At 45.8% G+C, this 13,109-nt stretch overlaps 1 protein-coding gene across 3 annotated transcripts in view; it reads left to right on the plus strand.

Annotated features, from left to right (window-relative positions):
* Nucleotides 1-13,109, plus strand: part of PLEKHA7 (pleckstrin homology domain containing A7) — a 212,474-nt gene that overhangs the window by 102,955 nt on the left and 96,410 nt on the right. Inside the window, exon 1 of one of the 3 annotated variants that reach the window (XM_044919154.1) lies at nt 10,491-10,524. The exons of the other annotated variants lie outside the window; for them this stretch is intronic. The gene's annotated coding sequence lies outside the window, so the exon portion shown is untranslated. Of the gene's footprint in view, nt 1-10,490; nt 10,525-13,109 lie in introns of those variants that run through there. 3 annotated transcript variants of the gene reach the window in all.

A 13,109-nucleotide genomic window follows, 5' to 3' on the forward strand; every position in this document is an offset into this window, starting at 1 on the left:
ACCAAGAGGCAGGGCAGGAACAACAATCAGGGTAAGTTGGTAGATGTGTGATTCCAGTGTGCACCAACGGGCACTTAACTCTGCCTGGTATCAGGGAGGGCTTCTGGGAGGAGGTGATCCTTGTACTGACCCTTGAAGAATAGATAGATGTTAGCCGGAAAGACGGGGTGGCAGCCTTCAAGAAAAGGGAATGGTGTGTGCAAAAACACTGAGACACCGCTAAAACATAGGTCTTTTCAAGGGAGTGGTAAACCGTGAGGCAGGGAACAGATGAGGGGTGGTGTTTGCCTTTATCCAGAAGCACTGGATGACTTTAGGGCAAGGAGTGACATAATTTGTAGGTTTAGAGATATTACAGGTAACCGTGTGGAGGACTGTTGAAAGTTCATCAGGAATAGGTGGGTGAGTACAGAGACAGAATGATGACCTTGGAGGCTACCGCAGTCATCCCAGAGAGAGTGCTGTGGGGATGGAGAAGATGGACTGGTTGGTGATATGGAAGTAGACTTGAATAGTCTCTGACAGGCAATGCGGGAAAGAGGTGGGATGATTTCCAGCATTTCTAAATGGTGTTCCTGTTGGCATTTGGAGAGGGACAGATTTTCACTATGTAGGACAGTATTAGCAGCCTGGGCCCCTGCCCACTAAATGTCATCTAATTGTTATGACAACAAAAATGTCACCTGTTTTTCCAAATGCCCCTGCTTGAAAACCACAAAATAGTGGTTTATCATCATGGGGAATGAAAGATGAGAAATATGGTGGGAAGGGCTCCATTTTGAAATATGTTGATATAATGGTGTCCAGGGGACATCTTTTTTTTTTTTTTTAAAGATTTTATTTATTTATTTGAGACAGAGAGAATGAGAGAGAGAGAGCACATGAGAGGGGGGCGGGTCAGAGGGAGAAGCAGGCTCCCTGCCGAGCAGGGAGCCTGATGCGGGACTCGATCCAGGGACTCCAGGATCATGACCTGAGCCGAAGGCAGTCGCTTAACCAACTGAGCCACCCAGGCGCCCTCCAGGGGACATCTTGGGAGAAGTGTCCTCTAAGCAGCTGGATCCAGGGATCCAGGGCTCAAGAGAGTGGACAGCACTGGAGATACAACTTCTGGGAGTCCTACCCATGGCAGTGAATGAGCTTTCCCAGGGAGGATAGCATGAGAAGGGGGAGGTGGATGGCAGAACCTTGGGAACCATCATGTATCTTGTTTGATCTTGTGAGATGGGGAGGAGTGATAGTTTTCTGGGACCCATAGGGAAGAGGAGACTGAAGCTCAGGAGAGCCAATGACTTTTCCTAGTTTCTCTTTTAATCAGGTTTGGCCCAGTCAGTGTCTAGATGAGGCTGAGGAGAAATGGATTTTGCTCCTTCAGTTGAGGGTTCTTACTTTGTAGCCAATTGGCCCAATGTCTCAATGACCAGGGTGTTCTTATCACTGCCTCACCTTGGATTTAAAAGTCTTTGTTCATGAGTAAGGAGACTTCTCAAGATTTGCTTTTTTCCCTGCAATGGTGGATTTTTCCTTGGCGCCCTCTGTGTTCTTGGTTCACTGATTAATAGACACTTGAGGAATTGCAGAGAGGCGTTTAACATGCATCAGATACCATCACTAGCAGAGAAAGTGATTCACTGAGTATTCTCTCTGCCATCTGCATCCCTCCCTGCTGACAGAGTTTGACGTTGGGGAATTGAGTCTGGACCTGGAAGAGCACATTATAAATGTGTGATTCAGAGTCAGCGACAAAGTGCAGCTGTGGCCAAAGTCGGGGGTGCTCGAGAGTGGTGGATGGTGGGGTTTTCACTCCCATGTCATTCATGTCACCCTCTTCAAAGGTGGGAGTCATTTTGGGTTAAAGATCACCAGCAAGTTCTGGGCTCCGACCTTCAGGCTTTCCATCAGTTTTCGTATTTTCAGCTAGAGTGTTGGGACTTCCAGACAGGGACGTGGAAGGCTGGTGGTTTACTTTCAGAGTGTGGAGAAGTAAGAATGGCTTCTTCTACTAAGCGCTTATCCAATAGCAGTTTTTTTTCCTTGCCATGGAAAAGTAAGAGCTGATTTTGCTATGTTTGTCTTCATGGGAAATGGTCTAACCTTTGACTCCAGCTCTGGAGTTAAAGACCTAGGTTTGAATTCTGGCTCTGTCCCTACTTAGTTGTGTAATCTTGCATAAACCCCTTAAGTATCCTAATCTGTAAAATGGAGATAATAGTACCCACCTCCTAGGATTATACTCAAGAATGATATAATGTCTGTAGAGTGCCTAGAATATGATATGATATGCTCCCGGAAGTTCCAGTTTGTGATATCTCTCGTATGTGGTTCTTTATCCACTACTCCTCCTTCCTGCACACATTTTTGGCTCTCTGCAGAAATCTGGCACTCCATTGTAGCAGGCCCACTGTTTAGGGATGTGGAGAGCTAGTAGGTTTTCTTTAGGAAGAGAGACCTTGATAAGACCAGCTACCCTTATTGTTTGTCTCCTTGGTGGTAGGCACCATTTAGAAAGTCTTCCACAAAGCCCACACTGGCATTGTGGGGTTGCAACTGGAACCCAGTTCTGGCTCTAAACCCACACTCTCCTATTGTCTGCCCTGCTGTGTCCTTTCTCAATCCTGCTTTGCCCCCTGCCCTAAAAAAATCAAAAAGAAATACTAGAATAAAGCCAGAAAAGTCTGTCAGGATATTCTCTCTGGGTTTGCTCACTGGGAAGTCTGGGTACTCTAGGTCCTGTGGGTCAGGCGCCTTCTTCCTGCTGTGTTTCTTGACCTGAGGTTCCCTTCCTGAATGGGCATCACTAGGAAATTCAGAAGGAAACTGGTTTGGGTGGGGGGTTTCCTTTGCCCTTTTCTAGAAGTGAGATAGGCAGAGAGAACCCGTCCTGGACCGGATGGCTGGAGTCCTTTTCCCTCCCCCTGCCCCCTGCACTGAATGTGGAGTGGTCCCTTTTCTCCGGGTCATGGAGGGATGCTGTGGGATTGGGCCTCTGGAGTCCTTTTGCTCTGACACTGAGAGCAGACTCTTAAAGAGGCAGGTGGGAAATAGGCGGCCTGAGGAGGTCCTGAGCCAGCTGGCACGTGAGAAAGCAGCCCTGGAGGCTGGAAGGGTGCCCTCACTGGGACAGCTACAAGAGGCTCCTCCCACTGGAATGCTGCTGGACTGCTTTACCTCTCACAACCCACTGACAGCTTTATCTTTTCTAAACAAGGACCCTGTGCTTTAATTCCTCATGGACATCCTCTGGGCTCTGGGCACAGCTAGCCTTCAGATCTGTGTGCTGATCCTTTACAGCACACCCTCCCTCCCCCGGTTTATGGAGTAAAGTGCTACATGTCAAGATTTATTCAGGTCATTCTATGCTGCACACCTGTGAGTGAGCTCATACGGCCGACTTCGGGCCTGTTCTTGGTTTCCTTCTTCCATTACTGCTCTGACCTCAAGGTAGCACGGGAGAAGTTGCTAGCTGTGTCCCCCTTGTGTTGAGTACCAGAGAATTACCACTTCCCCTGTCACCACTTGCTTAGCCCTACCAGTGTGGAGGTGACAAGGAGAAATGGAATTTAGTAGACCAGTACCGAGGGCTCGGTGTTAATCATCTCCAGCCTTTTCCCGTTTTACAGATGAGGGGACTGTGGACCAGACAGAAAAGCCATCTGTTTGCTTCCCAATTGGCTGGTATTGTTATTTACCTCGAGCAACTTAAATGCCCAAAGTAGGGTGCAAAAGAGATATCATGGGACGCCTGGGTGGCTCAGTCGTTAAGTGTCTGCCTTCGGCTCAGGTCATGATCCCAGGGTCCTGGGATCGAGTCCCACATCGGGCTCCGTGCTTGGCAAGAAGCCTGCTTCTCCCTCTCCCATTCCCCCTGCTGTGTTCCTGCTCTTGCTATCTCTCTCTCTGTCAAATAAATAAATAAAAAATCTTAAAAAAAAAAAAAAGATATCATGATGCAGAAAAAGAGTTTGGCTTCTTGCCTTGGATTCCAGTGGGAATCCTAAATCCTTCTGAAATGTACAACCTTAGACAAATGACTTAACCACTCTTAACCTCAGTTCTCTGAGATGATAATACCGTTCAGTGTTGAAGTGACTGATAGAGGTAATATATGCAGGCATCTTAAGAGTTACAATGATAGTTATGCAGAAAACAGTGACTCTTACTTTTAATATAGTCTCAGTGGCTTGTTAATGGATACTGACCACATTGGACTCTTAAAGCTGTGTATCTAAAAGAAAAAAGTATAAGCTTCCTGTGAGAAGGGGCGTGAGGAACCTAACCCAGCTTCCACTACTGGGCTATGACCACCTGCTCCTGCAAGGTGTAGGGAGTAGGCATAGGTTCTCAGCCATACCTGTGTACAGAGCCTTGTTTTTTTGTTTTCCCACCAAAATATCTCCTAATGCTCAGGATCTCTTCATCCTCCCCATATACTTCAGATTTCACATAATTGCTAAATGGTATGTTTCATGGGTTAATAGATTCATAGAGTTGGAAAGGTTAGCATAAGGCCATCTTGGCCGATTACAGACCTGGGGTTCGTGTTCTTTCTTTAGCAACATCCTGCCAAATGGTTTTTGGCCTAGGCTTGAAAACTTCCACCAACGGGAGGCAGCCAGCCAGTCTGATGTTCAGAAGCCACTCTGGCTTTGACATTGGTAGACACATAATTCCTTGAAAAATATGCTTCCCAGTGACTCCACCTACTGATCCTAGTTCTACCGTGTTGGCCCTCAGGGAACAAATCGAATTACTCTTCCATAGGATAGCCCTACAGAGATGATGATAGCGGTCCTGTGCCCTGAATCTTCCCAGACCATAAAACTCCTGATCCTTCAGTGATGTGGCTTTGACCCATTGGTGCCCTTCACAGTGCTGGCTTGTCTCTCCTCTAGCTTTTCACTCTGGCCTGTAGGTATGGTTACCAGAAGAGAACACAATATTTGGGTGGGGTCTGATCAGCTCAAGATAGAACATTTTTTACCTCCCTTATTTTGGATTATTACGTTAGTCCCCACCAAGGTCCTCGTAGCTTTGTGAAAGCTTTTCCATACTGTTGACTAGTTGGGTTTGGAGTAGATCAAAGCCATTAAACTCATACAGATTCTGTATTCTTTCCTAGGGCTGCCATAAGAAGTTATACAGACTTAGTAGCTTAAACATCAGAAGCTTATCCTTTATAGTTCTGGAGGCCAGAAGCCCAGAATCAAAGCATCAGCAGTTACTTGCTCCTTCTGAAGGCTCTAAGGGAGAACCTGTTCCATGCTTCTCCCTTCGCTTCTGGCGGCTGCTGACAATGCCTGACATTCCCTGGCCTGTAGATGCTTCACTTCAGTCTTTGCCTCTGTCTGCATATGGCCTTCTCCCCTGTGCATGCTTTATATACCACTTGAATCCAGACCAATGGCTCTGGATTTCTGTGCAAGGTCTTTTGACTAGATACAAAGATTCCCAGCTCTAAAATATATTTTTCATGTTTGTTAGTGGATATTAGGTACTGGAAGATGGATTTTGTTTAAGGCGGAAAATTAATTTTAAAACAATGTATGATGTTTTTCTCATAATTCTTGTTTCCAGGAAGTTAGTGTTAATTTACAGTAAGTAATCACGATGACCTTGAGCAATTGGCTAACCTTCTCAGTTTCCTCATTTGTAAAACAGAGATTGGATGAGGCAAGCTCTGTGTCGTTTTCAGCTCTAAAACTCATTACTGTGATTTCTGGAAAACAGGGGTTACCCTTTGTGACAAAAGGTTTCAAGTTGGCTTAATGAACTGAAAATGTACAACTCTTGACTAAGAAGACAGATTATGATGCATGAATCTGAAAATCTGAAAAATTCTACCCTTTTGTTCACCTTTGACAGGATGTAGAGACTAAGCTGTTTGTAACACGTTCCCACCCTCTTCTTGGTTACTCACATAGTATAAGATACTACAGGACTGGCATCTCTTTGGCTCTCAAATATTTGTTATGTGAATGAATGAATATACTTATGTCACATACCATTATTGGGAACAAGTAATGCAATATCATTCCAGTATGATCATCTAGTAAGTGTGGGCCTTTAAGATTCCTCCTGAAAATTCTTATTGATGTTATTATTAAAGGCTCCACGCCCACCATGGGGCTTGAACTCACAACCCTGAGATTAAGAGTTGCATGTTCTACTGACTGAGCCAGCCGGGCAACCCCCCTGAATATTATTTTTAAAAGATGGTGGCCCTGTTTTAGAATTGCCTTCTGGAGCAGTTTCCATATGTATGATGTGGGTGGCTGCTGAGGACTGGGCTCCAGGGCTTGTGCTCTGAACACCACAGCAAAATGTGCATTTTTTCGGGTTGGGGGAGGTCTGTGATCTTGTCCCAAGCAGCACTTGGTCAGATGCTTTTCTGTTGCAGGAGCCCCGTCCCTAATGGGCTGCAGCCACTGGTACCTCCCTTCCTTTGGATTCTTTAGGGATCTTTGTTGGCAGTGCCTCTCTGGGTTTTTCATTTTGTGGAAGAAACAGTCTGCTGACTGTCTGGGGTCTTACCTTTTCAGGAGTCCCTTCAGGGAAGGCTAAGGATGAGTTCATTTGCCATTATTATTAGGAAGAGTCTTCTAAGAATTTTTTTGTGAGAGGGACATTTTGTGGCCTATTTTTGCCATCTTCTTTTTTTAAAAAGATTTTTATTTATTTATTTGAGAGAGAGTGAAAGCGAGAGAGATCACAGAGGGAGAGGGAGAAGCAGACTCGCCACTGAGCAGTGAGCCTGACACAGGGCTTAATCCCAGGACCCTGAGATCATGACCTGAGCCGAAGGCAGCACTCAGCTGACTGAGCCACCCAGGTGCCCCTGTTTTTGCCATCTTCTTTTAGTTCTTACTCTAATACAGGAAATTTTCATTCTTTAAAACAGGACTCCTTTCTAAAAGTAAGATCTTCTCTAGAATCAGTGGTGGTGGTACAAAATAGGGGTTGCAAACTCAATGTCTGTAGAGGCATAGTGGATAACAAAAAAGCAGACTGTGTTTATGCTCTCTAATTTGTTTTTGGAGTACTTGGCCTACTCTGTTTATCTTTGGTTTTCCTTATTCTGGTTCAGATATAGGTATAAAGGAATTGCTCTCCTGTAGGAAAATTAGAAATACAGGTGTGATGATAAATAGCACTAGGTGTACACCCTCAGCATTAGGAATCAGTAGGGAGTGGTGGGGACTGCAGTGAACTAGACAGGCCATTCTGTCTCTCATGGGTCCCAGCATTGCCCCAGTTTTGGTTTTTCCAAAGCAAGCTAGATTTTTATATGAAATGTTCCTGTTTTTAAACTTTGATTCAGTAGAAGAAAATCTGTGTGGCTCAAATAAAACTCATTTTGGGGACAAATTGGTTTGCATGTCATCAATTTCAAAGCTCTGATAAGTGTTTGGGGCAGTTTGACATATCGGATGGCCTCTGAGGTCATCTCTGTCTATAGGTTGGTCTGGTCTGATCTGGTGTAGGGGTCCTAAGGAAGCTGTGATGTGGAGAGATTGGTTATGTTCATCCTTGCATATGGATGTGGGGGAATCCAAGATACATGAAGTAAAAGGCACGTTACAGAATAATACGTACAATTTTATTGTTTATGTAACTTTTTTCTAAAAAGATGTGTATGTAAAATTTAAAAAATGCATAAAAGTTTCATAAAAGCAAAAAATAAAGGATACTTAAGAAACTGGTAAAGGTGTTGCTTCTGAGATTGACACTGAATTGGAGGCAAGAAAGGGAACTTCTGCTTTTTCCCCCCTCTGTAACAGAGTAATTTTTGGAAGGTAAAGTGAAAAGAGTCGTTGGGATGTATAATTGCTACATAAAGAGTGTGAGCCTTCAGTGATGACAGTGTTGAGGAAGGATGGAAGCAGCGTGGCCTGGAGTGATCAGGAAGCACTGTTGGAAAGAGAAGGGACCTTGGTGGTTGGGCAGAATCCATTAGGGAAGAGGACGGCCGCAGCCAAAGCCCGGGGTTAGGAAAGCAGGTGTCTTGGGGACTGGGGAACAATTGCATTTGGCAGGAGCTGTGGGTAGGGGGAAGTGATGAGAAGGAGGCTTTAGCAGTGAAGGAGGCTGTTGTATTGCAGGAGGTAATGGAATGTTTGCTGTGCTCTAGCATGATCCGTCTGGCAACAAGGATGAGGGAGTTTGTAGGCAGGGCCCTAGGGTAGGAGCCTCTCATGTGGCCTCTTCTGGCTCCCAGGTAGCTGCCACTGATCCCTGCTAGGGTGTTGCCTGGCAAATGGGGTTTATATCTATATACCTGATGAATAAGCTCATGGTACTTCCTGTTCCTCCACTCCCAAGAGTGTGGGCTTTGGAAGCTTGCCCACCTCTGCCGCTGCCTGATGTGGTTCCTGGTCATCTGAAGCCAGCATGTCTCTCCAGACATTTTGGAGGTTCTGTAGAGCGACTGGCCATTGACTAAAGTGTGGCCGCTAAGAACAGGCCCATACTTTGGAGTCAGGTAGTTCAGGGCTTGAATTCTGACCTTGTTACTTACTGGCTATGTGGTCATGGGATGGCACTTGACCCCTTTGGGCTTCAGTACCCTCTGTGCAAATGGGGATAATATGATTTACCTTCTAGGGTTGTACCTGGCAGATTGATACCTAAGAAATAGATGTGCCTTCCTTTACTTTTATATTATGGTACCCAGTCTGGCCTGTAGTTAAATATTTATATTATTTATGTTTAATATATGAAATATATACTTATCTGTATCTATTTATGACCATATCAGTTTATGCTGTTGGACTGTAAGCTCCTATTCAGTGGGGATAATATGTTACAATCATTGCTTTGCCTCAAAGTGCTCAGAGTGCTAAGTACGTAGTAGGGCTAAATAAATGTTGGGTGAGTGGAGTCTGTGTTCTTTAACCTACTCCAGTCTTTACAGCAATTGACTTGTGATCGATTAGGATGTGTCTCTAGGCTAGGGCATATCTCCTGTGTAGTTAAAACAAGTTTTGTCAAGCCAAATGCCCTTGTTAGGATGATGTATCAAGATGGCTCGTGAGTCATTTATTATTTCATTCCACTGTGGCACATCTATAGTTTGTGGGCCTTGTTGTTCATACAATTTAGGAGGTCTTCTTTAAAATCATATAAAATTGCAGAAGGCATGTAAACACAGCACTAGAGCCCTTTCCAGGGCCTTAGAAGGGACTTTTGGAAGTGAGGGGTGCTAATGTTTGAACTTCATCGGTTTCAAGTAAACCATCTCTGTATTTCAGGATTCACAGAACACTCACTGTAGGCAGTAGTAGGAGTTATGAAGGATAAGGAGATTTCTTTTTTTTTTTTTTTTAATTTATTTACTTGAGAGAGACAGGAGAGAGCACAGCCATGAGGAGAGGGAGAAGCAGGCTCCCCGCTGAGCAGGGAGCCCAACAGATGTGGGGCTCCATCCCAGGACCCTGGGATCATGACCCAAGCTGAAGGCAGACACTTAACTGACTGAGCCACCCAAGCGCCCGGATAAGGAGATTTCTAAAAGGGAAAAAATGGTGGCAATGAATACAGGTTTTAGTAAAACTGTCCTCCCAAATAGGCTCAGAAGAAAATCCCCTATATGGTTTTTTTTTTTTCCATTAAACAAAACAGCACCTGCTGTGGACCCGGCACTATGTACGCATTGGAACATAGCTGTGAAAACAGAAGTCCTTGTCCCACGGAGCTTATATTTCAGGTGGTGCCCTGCATCATGACTTGCAGACCTACTTGGACTGCAGTGAAGAGCCACAGTACTGATCTGAGGCTGTGGTAGTAAAGGCACTTTGATGCCCTAGTTTCCCTGTCTGACTCCTCTCCCTTCTTCTCTCCAGGCCTGTTCTGACAGGGAGAGCCATATGGTTCAACCTATGCTAAGAGGACCTGGGCCATCCCAAGCAGTGTTGAAAGACTCATGGCCGGTTCCCCAGGGGAGTGGGGATGGGGGCTTGGGACTGCGCAGGCCCTTCCCTGCCCTGCCGGTGGGACAGAGTCATCACCTTCCCACCCAAGGCTCTGTTTTAGGGCTGATTTCAGCCACAGAGGTAGCACAGCAAAACTGAAGGAGCAATTCACTCAGACTCCAGAGCCCATAAACGGAGGTGTTTCCTATGTCCTGCTTCCAGAGGGGCAGCCAACCCCACAGTCTCCAAGAAGAACAGCAGAGTCAGGAGACGTGAAGCGTCTACCACACTGTTTACCCCCAGCCAGTGCTCCGCTTGGCCGCAGCGGGGAGTGACTCAGAGCTGGAGCTGTGTTCCTGTGTTGTTGCCAGATTTTGCGTGGGGTTTGGGGAAGAGGGAGAATGAATGAGTAGGAGCAAGTGGCTGCTGGATTTGTAACACCTTCGGAAGCAGCTGCTAGAGAACCGAAATTGAGAGTAGGCGGGCTGTGAGCCTCTGCCTCACCTCTTCCAGGCAGCAGGGCCCTCCTTCCCTGTCTGACCGGAACCCGGGTTTTCATAAGGCCGAGGCTGGGGAAGAAGACACAGTCCTTCTGAACATGGAGTTCAAGGAGAGAGTGAGTGTGTCTGCCACCTTTCCCAGCGAGATTGGGAGAGCAGGTTAGTCCCGTACGGGTTTCACAGGGACTCCCTTCACTGCGATGTATTCTGATTCATGAAGGTCAAGTAATGACTGAAGGGGGTTTTCAATGGCTTGGTTTGGAGTGCCTGCAGTTAAAAAAAAAAGAAAGAAAGAAAGAAACCCAAAAACCAAACAGTCCAATTTAATTAAGAATAAATAGGACAAAAGTATCATTAACTACACCTCCCTGATGTCATTACAAAGGATTTTCTGTTGGCAAGTGAGATTGGGGAGGAGTGTTCTGCCTCGTTCCTTTGTGTTTTAATTATGTGTAGTGTCGTTCCAGTTCAGTCTGTGGCTCGGGCAGTAGTCAGAGATGAACCTCAGTGTCTCAGGATGTCATAGTTGGAAGATCCCTACAGTATCACTTGGTCCATCCTTCTCATTTTACAGTGGAACCTGACTCATTAAACAGAAGCATAGAACTGGGTATTCTCTGAGGTTGAAAATGTGAAGTTTTAAAACTTCTGTGGAGTGTGCATCCCTGACTCAGCGCAGCTTGTGGGGAGGCTGTTTTTCTTGGGCTGTTCTTTCTGAATGTTGGAGCTTGACCCAGTAAGGGCCAAAATTGGGGCTGAAGGCAGGCGCCTACTGATCTTAAAGTACTTGGCCTGGCAGGCAAGTTCCTTAAATAGAAGTTTAAACAGGAGGCTGGGTAGAGTGCCTTAATTCAAAAGAAGAAAATGTGTTCTTTAGCCTCTGTCCTATGGCAGGCTAATAATACTGGCGTTTGCAACACGGAAAAAGGCAAAACAACTCTATTAGTGTGGAGTTTTAGAGCTAGCAAAAGAAAACTCTAGCAGGCGCTAAACAAGTGCTGCAGGCCAGGCCCATTATCAGTACTCTTCAAAACAATCTTGCAAGGTTGGAATTGTCTTCTCTTTTTGCAGATAAAGAAGCCAGCACTCAGAAAGGTCAGTAACTCATTCAAGGTTGTGCACCGCCAAGTGTGCAGCCGAGCTGGGGTTTGCACTGCAGTCATCATGACTCTGAACAGCAGCATGGGGTTCATGCTTGGCAGGCTTCATGTGGCCTTTGCATTGGACACATGAGGAAACCAAGACCCAGAAAGGCTGAGTGTTTGCTGGGGGTGTGGAACTGGTAGTAACAAGGCTGGTACCTTGGCTCCTAGTACATTGCTTCTCTGCCAACTTTCTTTAAAAAAAAAAAAAAGAAAAATTGGAGCAGGAGGCTATCTGGGTTTGATTTCCTCATTCTATCAGGAGTTTGGCTTTAATCTTTTCATGGTTCTTGAGGTCCTGTGAAGTCAAAATTAGAACTCCCTGTCAACCACGTAGGAATCCTAAGTACCAGAGCCCCGTGTGAGAGCGCAGGAAGAAGGCAGGTCTTACACATGGGTTAGTGGGTCAGAGGAGGTAATTTATGAAATGAGTTGGCCACTGAGTGGATCTCAAAACATCTGCAGCACCTAATGAAATATAGAGCTTTTCAAATCATGCTAGAAGACTTGAGTCTGTTAAATCCAGAGTTTGGAAAGGACAGCTCTCTTTGCAAGATATGTGAGCTTTGAGTTTGCTCAGTTAATTTTGTGATTCCTTTATGCCCAGCTCTGTCTGTGCCAGGCTCTACCCCTTTAGCGCCCCTTTAGAACCCAGGAAAGCAGGGACTGACTGTCCCTTCAGGTGGTAGGTCTGGCGTTTGGCTGGATTTCAGTGTTTCTGCTTAATTGGGTGTGTGAGTGAAAACCAGGTGTGGACAGCGTGGGAGTGGGGATGGCCGTTCCTTAGTCTGTGCCATGCTCCTCAGGGCTGCCCAGTGTCTCAGCCTGCATGTAGGAGCCTTTATCAGGCCTGCAGACCCCTGTCTCCCCCGCTCTCTCTGGGGGAGCCTTGACAGGTTGGGCTGCTGTGATCAGAAAATGAGGTGGGTTCTGCACAGCCTGTCCCTGAAAGTGATGTGTGTTTGTGCTTAGGCTATTGAGAGAAGGAAGTTCAGGTGCCTGCTCCATGGGTATTACTGTTCTGTGCTGCGGGAGATACATGAGAAATAAGTGAATGACGGCTCCCAGCCCTCCAGGAACTTAGACTCTCACTGGAGGGAGGGGGGGAGAGACAAACACACATGAAGTAAGTAGAGAGCAGTAGAAGAGAGAGCATATAATCAGTCACCAAATTGTAGGTTTCGTACCAAATTCTCTCCCAGTTCACAAAAGGGAGATACAGGTGATGTTTGTATTATCCTCCTGTGTGTTTTTAATCACCCAGTAATTTCCTCTCGGGTGTTTGCATTCCATTCTTTGATTCTCTCTGTTGAGTGTATTAACCTCCTTTGCACGGGGGGGGGGGGGGGGGTTTCAGGGGAGGGCTAAATTCTCCAAATTATATTTAACACAGTTGGGAGAGAGCCAGGGATGAAGCGTTCTTGGCATGTTGTTGTCTCATCCTTCTTTCTTTTGTCACTAAGAGCACAAGCCATTGCCCTCTGATGACTTATGACCCTTTAGAATCTTGTTTTGTTACTTTTGCCCAGACTTCTGTAGGGGTTAGCTAGCCTATTTGG

The sequence above is a fragment of the Neomonachus schauinslandi genome, chromosome 11, assembly GCF_002201575.2.
Source record: "Neomonachus schauinslandi chromosome 11, ASM220157v2, whole genome shotgun sequence".
Lineage (NCBI taxonomy): Eukaryota > Metazoa > Chordata > Mammalia > Carnivora > Phocidae > Neomonachus > Neomonachus schauinslandi.